Genomic DNA, 17,387 nt, shown 5'->3' on the forward strand with positions numbered 1-17,387 from the left:
GTCACGCATTATTTTGCTCAGTTTTGCGTGACATTGTCACGTATTTCCACCATATTACGTGCCCCTGACACGACTTCTTTTCCGTGACAGTTTCACGTATTGGTTACTCAACTGTTTTTCCTATTTTCTTACAATTGTCGCTTCGGTTTGGGGTTAGAACAACCTTCTGTTACATAAAATGACATCCTTACCCAAACCCAACTCTAACCCCAACGTCAGGCGACCTCAGTGGTGCTATAAAGAACGATTAATTTATCAGCTGTCAGGAGTGACATTTTTGTTATTTATCCACTTTCTAATGTATAGCACTTGATAAGGATTAACAGTTTAAAAACAGAAATGCAAGACATCAGAAAATACATTTATTTTTTACTTTCATAACATGAGAGGTGTCATACAATAACAAATATGTGCTTTAAAATCACATTCCTAAGTTAAAAATATACATAAAAATAGATATATGGATCATTACACAAATCACTACTCAAAGGAAATATGTTAAATAACTGCTTCAATATTAATTAACAATAACGTTTGGCCAAGGCAGTCCTTGTAAATAGACATATAAATAGACAAATAAAATCATGACATATATGCCATAGAGCCTGAGATAGAGAAAAATAATAAGGAATTCTGCTTTTACTACCATCTCAGAAATATTGCCAGAATTGGAGGTTTTGTCTCAAGACAGGACTTAGAGAAACTTGTTCATGCTTTCATCACCAGCAGGGCCGATTATTGCAATGGACAATGGTTTAAAAAAGTACTGTTACTTGTTTAAAAACCACTTCATGGCTACAGGCCGAAATACATGACAGATATGCTAATCGAATATGAAACCGATTACTCGGAGCAATAGGATCAGGTCATTTAGAAAAAACAGGGGTTCACTCAAAACAAGGTGCATCAGCATTTAGTTATTATCAGCTTTCAGAAGAGATCAGATGTGCTTCAACAGTAGACACTTTTAAATCTAGATTAAAAACACATCAGTTTAACTTTGCATTTACTGAATGATTTAAAACAGTACGAATAAAACAGTACAAAAGAATAAAACAGTATGAACCTTACCTGTTATAAAGGGAATGAAGCTTACGGTATGGTGCTTACCTGCAGAAATAAATAAAGTACAATAAGAACACACAGAACTTCAATTTTCAAAATTATTTTAACAATAAATGATGATTATTTTACTGGTTTACCTGTTTGCGATTACCACAGAATCCCGTCACCTGGCTGCGGTCTTCATTTGGTGAACGGTTCTTCACTCATAATTGACCTATACAAGAAATAGAGAAGAATAATAAGCAATTCTGCTTTTACATGTAGATGTGTGCCCCAAGAACACAGACACACCGGCTCCAAAAAGTTTAAAAAGTACACATTTCTGTTATTTTAATGTGGCAAATGTGTCAGCTTTAAAAGAAGCATACATTACCTTTTAAAGAGGATGCGCACTGCGTGAAATACCTTTACTCCCAGCATAAGCAAGCAATTTTCAAAATGCTTTTAAAAGTAATGGTGATTATCTTACTTGTTTAACTGTTTGTGATTACCATGGAATCATGTCACCATCATTTTTAAGCTTGTAAAGCAAATAATGAAACATTGACTTAGTAGGAAAAAATATTTTGGAAGTAGCGTGATAAATGATGAAGAAAATATTTTGCAAAGTGATGGTTAGCACACGGTTGATGGTACCTAATAAATTCCATCATATTTTTTTTATTCCTACTATGGAAGTCAATGGTGACTATCTGCTGTGGGTTTACCATCATTCCTCAAAATACCTTCTTTTGTGTTACTCAGAAAAAAACTAATCCTCGTGTTGTTGTAAGCCTGTATGCATGAGTAAATGATGACAGAATTATCATCATAAATTGAAATATCCCTTTAAACTGTATTTCCCCCCCTTAAACCTAAACTTATTTTCTTACGGCAAGTCATTTAGGTAATCAAGAAAATACTTTACCCGTTGTCTTTGTGAGTTAAACAAATACAGCTACGCTTCCAGGTCTGTCGACGTTGCTGTGGTTTTTCGACAGCTGTATTATGAAGGGTAGCGAATGAATGAATACATTGCAAAAAATCATTTCTTACTTGTTATTTCGAACTGTTTTCACTGTACAAATATCTAGAAAGTCTTAAAATAAGATGCATTTTTTGATGAGCAAAATGCCCTAAGAAAATAAGCCTAGCCTTTAGGGAGAAAAAAACTCAAAATTTAAGCGAATTTGGGCTTAAAACAAGCAAATAAATCTGCCAAAGGGGTAAGAAACAAATCTAGATATAAACACTTAATTCAAGAAAAATTGTTGTAGCCCATTGGCAGATTTGTTGGCTTGTTTAATGTACATGCATGTACAATATTTCAATTTGTCTTGTATTTATTAGCATTTTGTTTTGCCCAACGCTGTCTATGTTGTTTAACTGTTGTCATTTTCTTATAAAAGCCTTTATAATTTATTAGTTTGGATGATTGCCATTCCCGAGAACCTCTTATATTGGAAATAAAAGAATCATCTAAGCATTATTTTGTTGACTGTCTCTTAGACATGTAGCCGTTTGATTGTGGTTCTATTTAATGGCTAGTCTATTCTTTTGGAATGGTCAAACGTCTATTAGATTTTCACTGACAGCCCAAATTAAGCCTTGTTTTAGCCTAGACACATATTCGCTGTCTATTAGAAATTATGTAGTCGTTGAATAGCCGCTTTTTTGATGACTAATGTATTCTTGGGCCGTGGTTAGACGTCTCTTGGATTTTACGTAAAACGACAAAAGAATCTATTTTTAACACATAGGTCAGGGGAGAGCGCGAACGCAGTCCCCCACTATCAGAAATTTTGCAGTCGAGATTCCCACATTTGGGGAATTCGCAAAGGGTCAGCACAACCGGAGTGCAATGGCTGAGCCTCGCCCTGGGTGAACCACCTTCATGATCATGGTGTCTCCCCTGCCAGGTAAGTATGAGCGACACCCTTTGAGGCCAGACGGCCGCATCTTCCTGTGACCGATCACATCAACGGCGCCCCCGAAGGCCGTCCGACTAACATTTCATTACTGTGTGTGACCAGGTGGAAAGCGCACGAAGCCACGTCTGAGACCAAACATTCTTCGAGATCTACCCTATTTTTATTCCGTTTCCAGCCCGGTTGAACCGTGTAGAGTGAAATATGTGAAACAATTTAAATCAAATGGATTTAAATTGCGCATTCAAATATATGGTTTCGTTATTACAAAGTAACTTTACGTGGAATAGAAACAAAGAAATGTACAGAGCAATCAAGAAACAACGAAAGCATAGCAATTTTAGAACGTGGATAAATAAAAACACAGGGCTCAATGACTTACCCGTTGTCGTTGTGAGTTAAACAAGTACAGCTATGCTTCCAGGTCTGTCGACGTTGCTGTGGATTTTCGACAGCTGTAGTATGAAGGGTAGTGAAAAAAGTTTTCAGGTGTTTTTAACATTCCAATCGGCCTCTTTCGCTTTTGTTGCACCTTCAGCTGTGTCGAGGATGTTTAATTCGTCCTCGGATCACCACCACAAACTTGTAAAGAAAATAATTAAATACATTACAAAAACATTTCTTTATCAGCGTGTTCATTTCCACGCAAGCTTTTCGTTAAACCAATAAAGCCAACGAAAACACAGCAATTTAAAGAAACACACGTATTAGAAAAAACACCGTCATTCACGCACAAAAGAAGCAAATTCTTTTTTTGTATTTGACTTATTTGTCCCCGAGAAGGGGAGCGCACCATTCATGGAAACACTGCAATACCATGTTGATGCATGGAGTGGAAGGAGCAAGCTCCGCTTCCATTTCCGAAGGTCAAAAATCCATTTAACATATAGTCTCCGGATAGGAGACGTATCAGACATTAAACTGATAAGAACAGATACTACACTTGATCTTAGCCAAAAGGCCGAGAAGCGATACCGGAATAGACGCAGCCAAAGGGGGAGCCGGCGAAGGCGCTGGCTTTTGGGGTGGAGGCTAGCGGGCATTTAACTCTATACGTTACAGAGGTAGAACGTTGAGCTAGCAGATCAGAAGTTCATGTTTTCTAAACCCATGCAGAAAACACACACAAACTGTTGGGAAAAAGCAGTCATCGCTTAACCAAACAGAAACATGAAGTAAAGCTTCAGTTAATTTGCTTGCAGCTTGCAGATCCATTACGTCGATCGTAAAGGTAATGCCGATAGATCGCACATACCTTAACTGTGTATGCTGCTCCACGCCTCCACGAGCTTCGGGAAACAGAGCGCAAAATTGTCATTATGGTCTTGGATTAACTGTGAAACATGCTTTGCCTTTCTTCTCAAATGTGTTTTCATAAATCTTACGCTGTCCGCTGCAGCTCAGTCGTCTAACTTCTGAAATTTACCAGGATGCGCATTTTTTCCTTGATGCAGGAACTGATCCACGCTCATGAGAGAGAGAGAGAGAATTTAGAATTTTCAAAAAACCTTTATTACAAATTAAAACATTTTCATAACCTCAAATCAGAAAAAACAAAGGGGAAAATATATATATATATATATATAGTAACGGAAATAACAAAAAATAAGCCAACATAGGAGCAAAGACGAAATCATCTTCAATAACCAGACACAGAGCTCCTCCATAATACCAAATCAATTCAAAAGAAAGAAGATCATTCATTGCTTTTAAGTATCTAAAACCAATAAGGATTCTAGATTTAACTTATTTTAAAAACTGCTAATATATCATGGCTTCCAGGTCTGTCAACGTTGCTGTGGTTTTTCGACAGCTGTAATATGAAGGGTAGAGTGAAAAAAAATGTTTAAGTGTTTTGAACATCCCAATCTGTTCGTTTACTTAGTATTTTATTCATGTTTTCGAGTTAAAAAATAATTCTTAAATCAAGATACATTTACTTAATAAGCAAAGTGGCTTAGAATTTAAGTCTTGTTTACTGAAATAAATTCTAAAATGTAATAGGTTAAGGCTTAAAACAAGTAAAAATATCTGCCAGTGGGGTAAGAAAAATAAACCTAAATTGAGTTTATTATTGAATTAAGTTGAAACTAGAATTACGTTTATTTTTCTTACCCCGCTGGCAGATATTTTTTTACTTGTTTTAAATATAAACCTGTTGATTTTTATAATTTATTTCAATTATTACAAAGTATACGATCTGATTTTTTAATCGCGGTGTTTGTTTTATTCCTCGTTTCTTTTCCGTGCATTTGCTTTATTTATTTATTTTTGCTTGTTGCATTTAAATGCACGTTTGATTTGTTGCCACATTATTCTGTGTTAATGTATTTTTTAACATGTTTATAAACAAAAAGTGCGTTATTATAATTAATTATATGGCTGTGAATTCCCAGCAAACACAAAACGCTTTTATAACAATTTTCTATTACAATACATAATATCTTAAGCCACTTTGCTTACCAAGTAAATGTATCTCCATTTAAGAATTGTCAGATATTCACAAGAAAACAAGACAAAAACAGTAAGTAAGATATTCATTTACTTTTTTCTTTCAAACATGAATTTACAGACGGCTGGAAATTTTAAATAAAATAACTAGACATACCTATTCGGGTCTGCTCCCGTTTGCTGTGATGACGGGGACTTAGTCCAAAGCACATTTTGAGGAATACTTACACATTTTACTTCTTATTTCTTTGGAATTAATTATTATTTATTTTCAATTACAAAGTATGCGATCTGATTTTTTTAATCGCGGTGTTTGTTTTATTCCTCGTTTCTTTTCCATGCATTTGCTTTATTTATTTATTTTCTGCTTGTTGCATTTAAATGCACATTTGATTTGTTGCCACATTATTCTGTGTTAATGTATTTTTTAACATGTTTATCAACAAAAAGTGCGTTATTATAATTAATTATATAGCTGTGAAATATATACAAGAATTCCCAGCAAAAACAAAACGTTTTTATAACAATTTTCTATTACAATACATAATATCTTAAGCCACTTTGCTTACCAAGTAAATGTATCTCCATTTAAGAATTGTCAGATATTCACTAGAAAACAAGACAAAAACAGTAAGTAAGATATTCATTTACTTTTTTCTTTCAAACATGAATTTACAGACGGCTGGGAATTTTTAATAAAATAACTAGACATACCTATTCGGGTCTGCTCCCGTTTGCTGTGATGACGGGAGACTTAGTCCAAAGCACATTTTGAGGAATACTTACACATTTTACTTCTTATTTCTTTGAAATTAATTATTATTTATTTTCAATTACAAAGTATGAGATCTGATTTTTTTAATCGCGGTGTGTGTTTTATTCCTCGTTTCTTTAGCTCACACAACATTCTACCAAAAAACAGCAGATCATTTTCTACTAGATAACTCCATACACTATGGATTAAAAATGTCCCGACTGCGAACCTGATAAAACCCAGGTAAAAAGCAAATACAAATAAACCATTTTGATTTAGCAAAAGTTTACAAATAAATGCACTCCCTGCACACAACAAGCACGTCTAGTTACCATTCATATTTTGCGTGATTTAAGTTTCGTCGCATACATTTTGGAAGGCACACGATAAAAACAAAATAAGGCTTTTAATGTATGCAGACTTCATTCTCCGTTGAGGGCTTATCAATCATAATAAACGCTGTTAACTCTTCTCATTGAATGGTCTAAATCCAATGCTGGTAAAGAAATCAAATGTGCATTTCAACGCAACAAGCAAGCCGTAAAGCAATGGATGCAGGCAAACAAACGAGGAATAGCACATACACCACGATTAGATCATCGGGTCTCATACTTTGGAATTAATAAGAAATAATTATTCAGTCTAAAGAAATAAGAAGTAAAATGTCTAAGTATTTCTCCAAATGTGCAGACTCATTACAATAAACGGGAGCAGACACGAATAGTTATGTATGTCTCGTTATTTTATTTAAAATTGACAGCTGTCTAACATATGATATATTTTGATAATACGAAATGCTAAAAAAATAATATAACACCAATCGACAATATCTGTTATTGTTATTTTTACAAGTAAATTCATGTGTAGGAGAAAACAAAGCAGCTGTCAGTCCATACTATATTGAGTGGCCATCGTAGTGGTGCAACCTGAACGATGTTTTCCTTACTTCCGGTCAAAGGCGCCATTTTGTGAAATAGGCATATAGGTGACGCTGGAGCACGCGGGCATTGTCTCTGTTCAACAAAACAAGTGTATATATACACATACGCATATTTTTCCTCAATCAATCACCGAATACAAGGTGCAATTCGATGCCAACTGGCCCTTCTCTCTGGTTTCATGTTTGTAAGGAAAATTAAGGGGGAAATTACGATAGCATTTCAGCCAAACATTCATTCGTGCCACGCTGCTTTTCTTTGAACGAAAAAAAAAACCCTCTGCTCCCCCTACACAATTTCTTCTCCTGTTATTTTATGCTTAAAACAAGCAAATAAATCTGCCTACAGGGTAAGAAAAAATTCGTTAACTTTTCCCATAAACACTTAATTCAAGAAAAATTGTCCCACCCCACTGGCCATTTTTTATCCACAATACACATTCGATGTCTGCACGCACCATTGTCTTTGTTCAACGCAAACAATTCTGTTGCGTTTTTCTTTGAACGAAGTGCTCCGCCTAGATAATTTGACCCATATTCACATGGGTTTGTTTCTCGTTTTTTCTTTGAGAACAATCTATATAGCGCTTTCCACAATCGTTTTGGTGTTAGCTTTACGTAAAATAGAAACACAGAAAAGTACTGAGCGATGGAGAAACCACGAAGCGGAACATATTATGACCACGGATTGGCAAACAAACTGGCAACCACGCACAAAAGAAGCAAACTCTGGTTTTAAACTCACCTTATTTGTCCCCGGAAAGCGCCAGAGTCGATGCACGGAGTGGACGGAGCAAGCCTCGCTTCCATAGCCGAAGGTCAAAAATCCATTCAAACGTGTAGTCCCCGGTGTCCACTCGATTTTACCCAAAAAGCCGAGGAGCGATACCGCAATGGCATCCGGAGAAGGCGCTGGCTGTCGGGATGGAGGTTAGCGGGTCAGAGATCCGGCACTGAAGGTCTGCGTTCATTACTCACCGTGTGCATTTCACTCTATACTTGTAAAAAAACCATACAAATACATACAGAAACAGTTATCACTCATACAAAAAGAAACACGAAGGTAAAGCTTCAGTTAATTTGCTCGCTGAATGCTTTTTGCATGCACATACAAAACTGAACAAAACTGATATACTGAACAAAATAGGCCCCAAAATTGAGGAACACCAGTTGTTTAGTTAAACTGATTGAATAGCACTTTGCTTTCTATTTGTTAAATATGAAATGAGACAATAAATTACAAATTACATTTCAATGCCTGCAGCGTGTTCATGTCCACACCACAAATAAAACCGTGTGACCCTTTTTTTTGGTTTAAAGATTGAAAGTTTCGAACCTACGCAACACTCTAAAGACAAATGCTCCTAAATAGTACCAAATAAGGGTTCTTCAGCTTGTAACCATAGCAGAACCCGTTTTTTTTGGTACTATATAGAACCTTTTTATACGGTTCTATAAAGAATCTTGCCTTGAAAAATGCTCACCTCAGTGGTGCTATAAAGAACGATTAATTTATCAGCTGTCAGGAGTGACATTTTTGTTATTTATCCACTTTCTAATGTATAGCACTTGATAAGGATTAACAGTTTAAAAACAGAAATGCAAGACATCAGAAAATACATTTATTTTTTACTTTCATAACATGAGAGGTGTCATACAATAACAAATATGTGCTTTAAAATCACATTCCTAAGTTAAAAATATACATAAAAATAGATATATGGATCATTACACAAATCACTACTCAAAGGAAATATGTTAAATAACTGCTTCAATATTAATTAACAATAACGTTTGGCCAAGGCAGTCCTTGTAAATAGACATATAAATAGACAAATAAAATCATGACATATATGCCATAGAGCCTGAGATAGAGAAAAATAATAAGGAATTCTGCTTTTACTACCATCTCAGAAATATTGCCAGAATTGGAGGTTTTGTCTCAAGACAGGACTTAGAGAAACTTGTTCATGCTTTCATCACCAGCAGGGCCGATTATTGCAATGGACAATGGATTAAAAAAGTACTGTTACTTGTTTAAAAACCACTTCATGGCTACAGGCCGAAATACATGACAGATATGCTAATCGAATATGAAACCGATTACTCGGAGCAATAGGATCAGGTCATTTAGAAAAAACAGGGGTTCACTCAAAACAAGGTGCATCAGCATTTAGTTATTATCAGCTTTCAGAAGAGATCAGATGTGCTTCAACAGTAGACACTTTTAAATCTAGATTAAAAACACATCAGTTTAACTTTGCATTTACTGAATGATTTAAAACAGTACGAATAAAACAGTACAAAAGAATAAAACAGTATGAACCTTACCTGTTATAAAGGGAATGAAGCTTACGGTATGGTGCTTACCTGCAGAAATAAATAAAGTACAATAAGAACACACAGAACTTCAATTTTCAAAATTATTTTAACAATAAATGATGATTATTTTACTGGTTTACCTGTTTGCGATTACCACAGAATCCCGTCACCTGGCTGCGGTCTTCATTTGGTGAACGGTTCTTCACTCATAATTGACCTATACAAGAAATAGAGAAGAATAATAAGCAATTCTGCTTTTACATGTAGATGTGTGCCCCAAGAACACAGACACACCGGCTCCAAAAAGTTTAAAAAGTACACATTTCTGTTATTTTAATGTGGCAAATGTGTCAGCTTTAAAAGAAGCATACATTACCTTTTAAAGAGGATGCGCACTGCGTGAAATACCTTTACTCCCAGCATAAGCAAGCAATTTTCAAAATGCTTTTAAAAGTAATGGTGATTATCTTACTTGTTTAACTGTTTGTGATTACCATGGAATCATGTCACCATCATTTTTAAGCTTGTAAAGCAAATAATGAAACATTGACTTAGTAGGAAAAAATATTTTGGAAGTATCGTGATAAAGGATGAAGAAAATATTTTGCAAAGTGATGGTTAGCACACGGTTGATGGTACCTAATAAATTCCATCATATTTTTTTTATTCCTACTATGGAAGTCAATGGTGACTATCTGCTGTGGGTTTACCATCATTCCTCAAAATACCTTCTTTTGTGTTACTCAGAAAAAAACTAATCCTCGTGTTGTTGTAAGCCTGTATGCATGAGTAAATGATGACAGAATTATCATCATAAATTGAAATATCCCTTTAAACTGTATTTCCCCCCCTTAAACCTAAACTTATTTTCTTACGGCAAGTCATTTAGGTAATCAAGAAAATACTTTACCCGTTGTCTTTGTGAGTTAAACAAATACAGCTACGCTTCCAGGTCTGTCGACGTTGCTGTGGTTTTTCGACAGCTGTATTATGAAGGGTAGCGAATGAATGAATACATTGCAAAAAATCATTTCTTACTTGTTATTTCGAACTGTTTTCACTGTACAAATATCTAGAAAGTCTTAAAATAAGATGCATTTTTTGATGAGCAAAATGCCCTAAGAAAATAAGCCTAGCCTTTAGGGAGAAAAAAACTCAAAATTTAAGCGAATTTGGGCTTAAAACAAGCAAATAAATCTGCCAAAGGGGTAAGAAACAAATCTAGATATAAACACTTAATTCAAGAAAAATTGTCGTAGCCCATTGGCAGATTTGTTGGCTTGTTTAATGTACATGCATGTACAATATTTCAATTTGTCTTGTATTTATTAGCATTTTGTATTGCCCAACGCTGTCTATGTTGTTTAACTGTTGTCATTTTCTTATAAAAGCCTTTATAATTTATTAGTTTGGATGATTGCCATTCCCGAGAACCTCTTATATTGGAAATAAAAGAATCATCTAAGCATTATTTTGTTGACTGTCTCTTAGACATGTAGCCGTTTGATTGTGGTTCTATTTAATGGCTAGTCTATTCTTTTGGAATGGTCAAACGTCTATTAGATTTTCACTGACAGCCCAAATTAAGCCTTGTTTTAGCCTAGACACATATTCGCTGTCTATTAGAAATTATGTAGTCGTTGAATAGCCGCTTTTTTGATGACTAATGTATTCTTGGGCCGTGGTTAGACGTCTCTTGGATTTTACGTAAAACGACAAAAGAATCTATTTTTAACACATAGGTCAGGGGAGAGCGCGAACGCAGTCCCCCACTATCAGAAATTTTGCAGTCGAGATTCCCACATTTGGGGAATTCGCAAAGGGTCAGCACAACCGGAGTGCAATGGCTGAGCCTCGCCCTGGGTGAACCACCTTCATGATCATGGTGTCTCCCCTGCCAGGTAAGTATGAGCGACACCCTTTGAGGCCAGAGGGCCGCATCTTCCTGTGACCGATCACATCAACGGCGCCCCCGAAGGCCGTCCGACTAACATTTCATTACTGTGTGTGACCAGGTGGAAAGCGCACGAAGCCACGTCTGAGACCAAACATTCTTCGAGATCTACCCTATTTTTATTCCGTTTCCAGCCCGGTTGAACCGTGTAGAGTGAAATATGTGAAACAATTTAAATCAAATGGATTTAAATTGCGCATTCAAATATATGGTTTCGTTATTACAAAGTAACTTTACGTGGAATAGAAACAAAGAAATGTACAGAGCAATCAAGAAACAACGAAAGCATAGCAATTTTAGAACGTGGATAAATAAAAACACAGGGCTCAATGACTTACCCGTTGTCGTTGTGAGTTAAACAAGTACAGCTATGCTTCCAGGTCTGTCGACGTTGCTGTGGATTTTCGACAGCTGTAGTATGAAGGGTAGTGAAAAAAGTTTTCAGGTGTTTTTAACATTCCAATCGGCCTCTTTCGCTTTTGTTGCACCTTCAGCTGTGTCGAGGATGTTTAATTCGTCCTCGGATCACCACCACAAACTTGTAAAGAAAATAATTAAATACATTACAAAAACATTTCTTTATCAGCGTGTTCATTTCCACGCAAGCTTTTCGTTAAACCAATAAAGCCAACGAAAACACAGCAATTTAAAGAAACACACGTATTAGAAAAAACACCGTCATTCACGCACAAAAGAAGCAAATTCTTTTTTTGTATTTGACTTATTTGTCCCCGAGAAGGGGAGCGCACCATTCATGGAAACACTGCAATACCATGTTGATGCATGGAGTGGAAGGAGCAAGCTCCGCTTCCATTTCCGAAGGTCAAAAATCCATTTAACATATAGTCTCCGGATAGGAGACGTATCAGACATTAAACTGATAAGAACAGATACTACACTTGATCTTAGCCAAAAGGCCGAGAAGCGATACCGGAATAGACGCAGCCAAAGGGGGAGCCGGCGAAGGCGCTGGCTTTTGGGGTGGAGGCTAGCGGGCATTTAACTCTATACGTTACAGAGGTAGAACGTTGAGCTAGCAGATCAGAAGTTCATGTTTTCTAAACCCATGCAGAAAACACACACAAACTGTTGGGAAAAAGCAGTCATCGCTTAACCAAACAGAAACATGAAGTAAAGCTTCAGTTAATTTGCTTGCAGCTTGCAGATCCAATACGTCGATCGTAAAGGTAATGCCGATAGATCGCACATACCTTAACTGTGTATGCTGCTCCACGCCTCCACGAGCTTCGGGAAACAGAGCGCAAAATTGTCATTATGGTCTTGGATTAACTGTGAAACATGCTTTGCCTTTCTTCTCAAATGTGTTTTCATAAATCTTACGCTGTCCGCTGCAGCTCAGTCGTCTAACTTCTGAAATTTACCAGGATGCGCATTTTTTCCTTGATGCAGGAACTGATCCACGCTCATGAGAGAGAGAGAGAGAGAATTTAGAATTTTCAAAAAACCTTTATTACAAATTAAAACATTTTCATAACCTCAAATCAGAAAAAACAAAGGGGAAAAAATATATATATATATATATAGTAACGGAAATAACAAAAAATAAGCCAACATAGGAGCAAAGACGAAATCATCTTCAATAACCAGACACAGAGCTCCTCCATAATACCAAATCAATTCAAAAGAAAGAAGATCATTCATTGCTTTTAAGTATCTAAAACCAATAAGGATTCTAGATTTAACTTATTTTAAAAACTGCTAATATATCATGGCTTCCAGGTCTGTCAACGTTGCTGTGGTTTTTCGACAGCTGTAATATGAAGGGTAGAGTGAAAAAAAATGTTTAAGTGTTTTGAACATCCCAATCTGTTCGTTTACTTAGTATTTTATTCATGTTTTCGAGTTAAAAAATAATTCTTAAATCAAGATACATTTACTTAATAAGCAAAGTGGCTTAGAATTTAAGTCTTGTTTACTGAAATAAATTCTAAAATGTAATAGGTTAAGGCTTAAAACAAGTAAAAATATCTGCCAGTGGGGTAAGAAAAATAAACCTAAATTGAGTTTATTATTGAATTAAGTTGAAACTAGAATTACGTTTATTTTTCTTACCCCGCTGGCAGATATTTTTTTACTTGTTTTAAATATAAACCTGTTGATTTTTATAATTTATTTCAATTATTACAAAGTATACGATCTGATTTTTTAATCGCGGTGTTTGTTTTATTCCTCGTTTCTTTTCCGTGCATTTGCTTTATTTATTTATTTTTGCTTGTTGCATTTAAATGCACGTTTGATTTGTTGCCACATTATTCTGTGTTAATGTATTTTTTAACATGTTTATAAACAAAAAGTGCGTTATTATAATTAATTATATGGCTGTGAATTCCCAGCAAACACAAAACGCTTTTATAACAATTTTCTATTACAATACATAATATCTTAAGCCACTTTGCTTACCAAGTAAATGTATCTCCATTTAAGAATTGTCAGATATTCACAAGAAAACAAGACAAAAACAGTAAGTAAGATATTCATTTACTTTTTTCTTTCAAACATGAATTTACAGACGGCTGGAAATTTTAAATAAAATAACTAGACATACCTATTCGGGTCTGCTCCCGTTTGCTGTGATGACGGGGACTTAGTCCAAAGCACATTTTGAGGAATACTTACACATTTTACTTCTTATTTCTTTGGAATTAATTATTATTTATTTTCAATTACAAAGTATGCGATCTGATTTTTTTAATCGCGGTGTTTGTTTTATTCCTCGTTTCTTTTCCATGCATTTGCTTTATTTATTTATTTTCTGCTTGTTGCATTTAAATGCACATTTGATTTGTTGCCACATTATTCTGTGTTAATGTATTTTTTAACATGTTTATCAACAAAAAGTGCGTTATTATAATTAATTATATAGCTGTGAAATATATACAAGAATTCCCAGCAAAAACAAAACGTTTTTATAACAATTTTCTATTACAATACATAATATCTTAAGCCACTTTGCTTACCAAGTAAATGTATCTCCATTTAAGAATTGTCAGATATTCACTAGAAAACAAGACAAAAACAGTAAGTAAGATATTCATTTACTTTTTTCTTTCAAACATGAATTTACAGACGGCTGGGAATTTTTAATAAAATAACTAGACATACCTATTCGGGTCTGCTCCCGTTTGCTGTGATGACGGGAGACTTAGTCCAAAGCACATTTTGAGGAATACTTACACATTTTACTTCTTATTTCTTTGAAATTAATTATTATTTATTTTCAATTACAAAGTATGAGATCTGATTTTTTTAATCGCGGTGTGTGTTTTATTCCTCGTTTCTTTAGCTCACACAACATTCTACCAAAAAACAGCAGATCATTTTCTACTAGATAACTCCATACACTATGGATTAAAAATGTCCCGACTGCGAACCTGATAAAACCCAGGTAAAAAGCAAATACAAATAAACCATTTTGATTTAGCAAAAGTTTACAAATAAATGCACTCCCTGCACACAACAAGCACGTCTAGTTACCATTCATATTTTGCGTGATTTAAGTTTCGTCGCATACATTTTGGAAGGCACACGATAAAAACAAAATAAGGCTTTTAATGTATGCAGACTTCATTCTCCGTTGAGGGCTTATCAATCATAATAAACGCTGTTAACTCTTCTCATTGAATGGTCTAAATCCAATGCTGGTAAAGAAATCAAATGTGCATTTCAACGCAACAAGCAAGCCGTAAAGCAATGGATGCAGGCAAACAAACGAGGAATAGCACATACACCACGATTAGATCATCGGGTCTCATACTTTGGAATTAATAAGAAATAATTATTCAGTCTAAAGAAATAAGAAGTAAAATGTCTAAGTATTTCTCCAAATGTGCAGACTCATTACAATAAACGGGAGCAGACACGAATAGTTATGTATGTCTCGTTATTTTATTTAAAATTGACAGCTGTCTAACATATGATATATTTTGATAATACGAAATGCTAAAAAAATAATATAACACCAATCGACAATATCTGTTATTGTTATTTTTACAAGTAAATTCATGTGTAGGAGAAAACAAAGCAGCTGTCAGTCCATACTATATTGAGTGGCCATCGTAGTGGTGCAACCTGAACGATGTTTTCCTTACTTCCGGTCAAAGGCGCCATTTTGTGAAATAGGCATATAGGTGACGCTGGAGCACGCGGCCATTGTCTCTGTTCAACAAAACAAGTGTATATATACACATACGCATATTTTTCCTCAATCAATCACCGAATACAAGGTGCAATTCGATGCCAACTGGCCCTTCTCTCTGGTTTCATGTTTGTAAGGAAAATTAAGGGGGAAATTACGATAGCATTTCAGCCAAACATTCATTCGTGCCACGCTGCTTTTCTTTGAACGAAAAAAAAAACCCTCTGCTCCCCCTACACAATTTCTTCTCCTGTTATTTTATGCTTAAAACAAGCAAATAAATCTGCCTACAGGGTAAGAAAAAATTCGTTAACTTTTCCCATAAACACTTAATTCAAGAAAAATTGTCCCACCCCACTGGCCATTTTTTATCCACAATACACATTCGATGTCTGCACGCACCATTGTCTTTGTTCAACGCAAACAATTCTGTTGCGTTTTTCTTTGAACGAAGTGCTCCGCCTAGATAATTTGACCCATATTCACATGGGTTTGTTTCTCGTTTTTTCTTTGAGAACAATCTATATAGCGCTTTCCACAATCGTTTTGGTGTTAGCTTTACGTAAAATAGAAACACAGAAAAGTACTGAGCGATGGAGAAACCACGAAGCGGAACATATTATGACCACGGATTGGCAAACAAACTGGCAACCACGCACAAAAGAAGCAAACTCTGGTTTTAAACTCACCTTATTTGTCCCCGGAAAGCGCCAGAGTCGATGCACGGAGTGGACGGAGCAAGCCTCGCTTCCATAGCCGAAGGTCAAAAATCCATTCAAACGTGTAGTCCCCGGTGTCCACTCGATTTTGCCCAAAAAGCCGAGGAGCGATACCGCAATGGCATCCGGAGAAGGCGCTGGCTGTCGGGATGGAGGTTAGCGGGTCAGAGATCCGGCACTGAAGGTCTGCGTTCATTACTCACCGTGTGCATTTCACTCTATACTTGTAAAAAAACCATACAAATACATACAGAAACAGTTATCACTCATACAAAAAGAAACACGAAGGTAAAGCTTCAGTTAATTTGCTCGCTGAATGCTTTTTGCATGCACATACAAAACTGAACAAAACTGATATACTGAACAAAATAGGCCCCAAAATTGAGGAACACCAGTTGTTTAGTTAAACTGATTGAATAGCACTTTGCTTTCTATTTGTTAAATATGAAATGAGACAATAAATTACAAATTACATTTCAATGCCTGCAGCGTGTTCATGTCCACACCACAAATAAAACCGTGTGACCCTTTTTTTTGGTTTAAAGATTGAAAGTTTCGAACCTACGCAACACTCTAAAGACAAATGCTCCTAAATAGTACCAAATAAGGGTTCTTCAGCTTGTAACCATAGCAGAACCCGTTTTTTTTTGGTACTATATAGAACCTTTTTATACGGTTCTATAAAGAATCTTGCCTTGAAAAATGCTCACCTCAGTGGTGCTATAAAGAACGATTAATTTATCAGCTGTCAGGAGTGACATTTTTGTTATTTATCCACTTTCTAATGTATAGCACTTGATAAGGATTAACAGTTTAAAAACAGAAATGCAAGACATCAGAAAATACATTTACTTTTTACTTTCATAACATGAGAGGTGTCATACAATAACAAATATGTGCTTTAAAATCACATTCCTAAGTTAAAAATATACATAAAAATAGATATATGGATCATTACACAAATCACTACTCAAAGGAACAACCTGATCTCACAAAATACGTGAAATAGTCACGCATTATTTTGCTCAGTTTTGCGTGACATTGTCACGTATTTCCACCATATTACGTGCCCCTGACACGACTTCTTTTCCGTGACAGTTTCACGTATTGGTTACTCAACTG

At 35.5% G+C, this 17,387-nt stretch overlaps 4 non-coding genes across 4 annotated transcripts; all 4 read right to left on the reverse strand.

The window, feature by feature from the left end:
* Positions 1–2,806: 2,806 nt before the first annotated feature.
* On the reverse strand, positions 2,807–2,971 carry LOC141282569 (U1 spliceosomal RNA). The gene has a single exon (XR_012337366.1). It is a non-coding gene; the product is annotated as a U1 spliceosomal RNA (small nuclear RNA).
* Positions 2,972–3,754: 783 nt separating this feature from the next.
* LOC141282610 (U2 spliceosomal RNA) lies at positions 3,755–3,945 on the reverse strand. Its single transcript, XR_012337409.1, has one exon. It is a non-coding gene; the product is annotated as a U2 spliceosomal RNA (small nuclear RNA).
* A 7,235-nt stretch (positions 3,946–11,180) lies between these two features.
* On the reverse strand, positions 11,181–11,345 carry LOC141282570 (U1 spliceosomal RNA). The gene has a single exon (XR_012337367.1). It is a non-coding gene; the product is annotated as a U1 spliceosomal RNA (small nuclear RNA).
* A 783-nt stretch (positions 11,346–12,128) lies between these two features.
* On the reverse strand, positions 12,129–12,319 carry LOC141282611 (U2 spliceosomal RNA). Its single transcript, XR_012337410.1, has one exon. It is a non-coding gene; the product is annotated as a U2 spliceosomal RNA (small nuclear RNA).
* Between the last annotated feature and the right edge of the window lie 5,068 nt (positions 12,320–17,387).

This window comes from Paramisgurnus dabryanus, chromosome 9 (genome assembly GCF_030506205.2).
Source record: "Paramisgurnus dabryanus chromosome 9, PD_genome_1.1, whole genome shotgun sequence".
Classification (NCBI taxonomy): Eukaryota; Metazoa; Chordata; class Actinopteri; order Cypriniformes; family Cobitidae; genus Paramisgurnus; species Paramisgurnus dabryanus.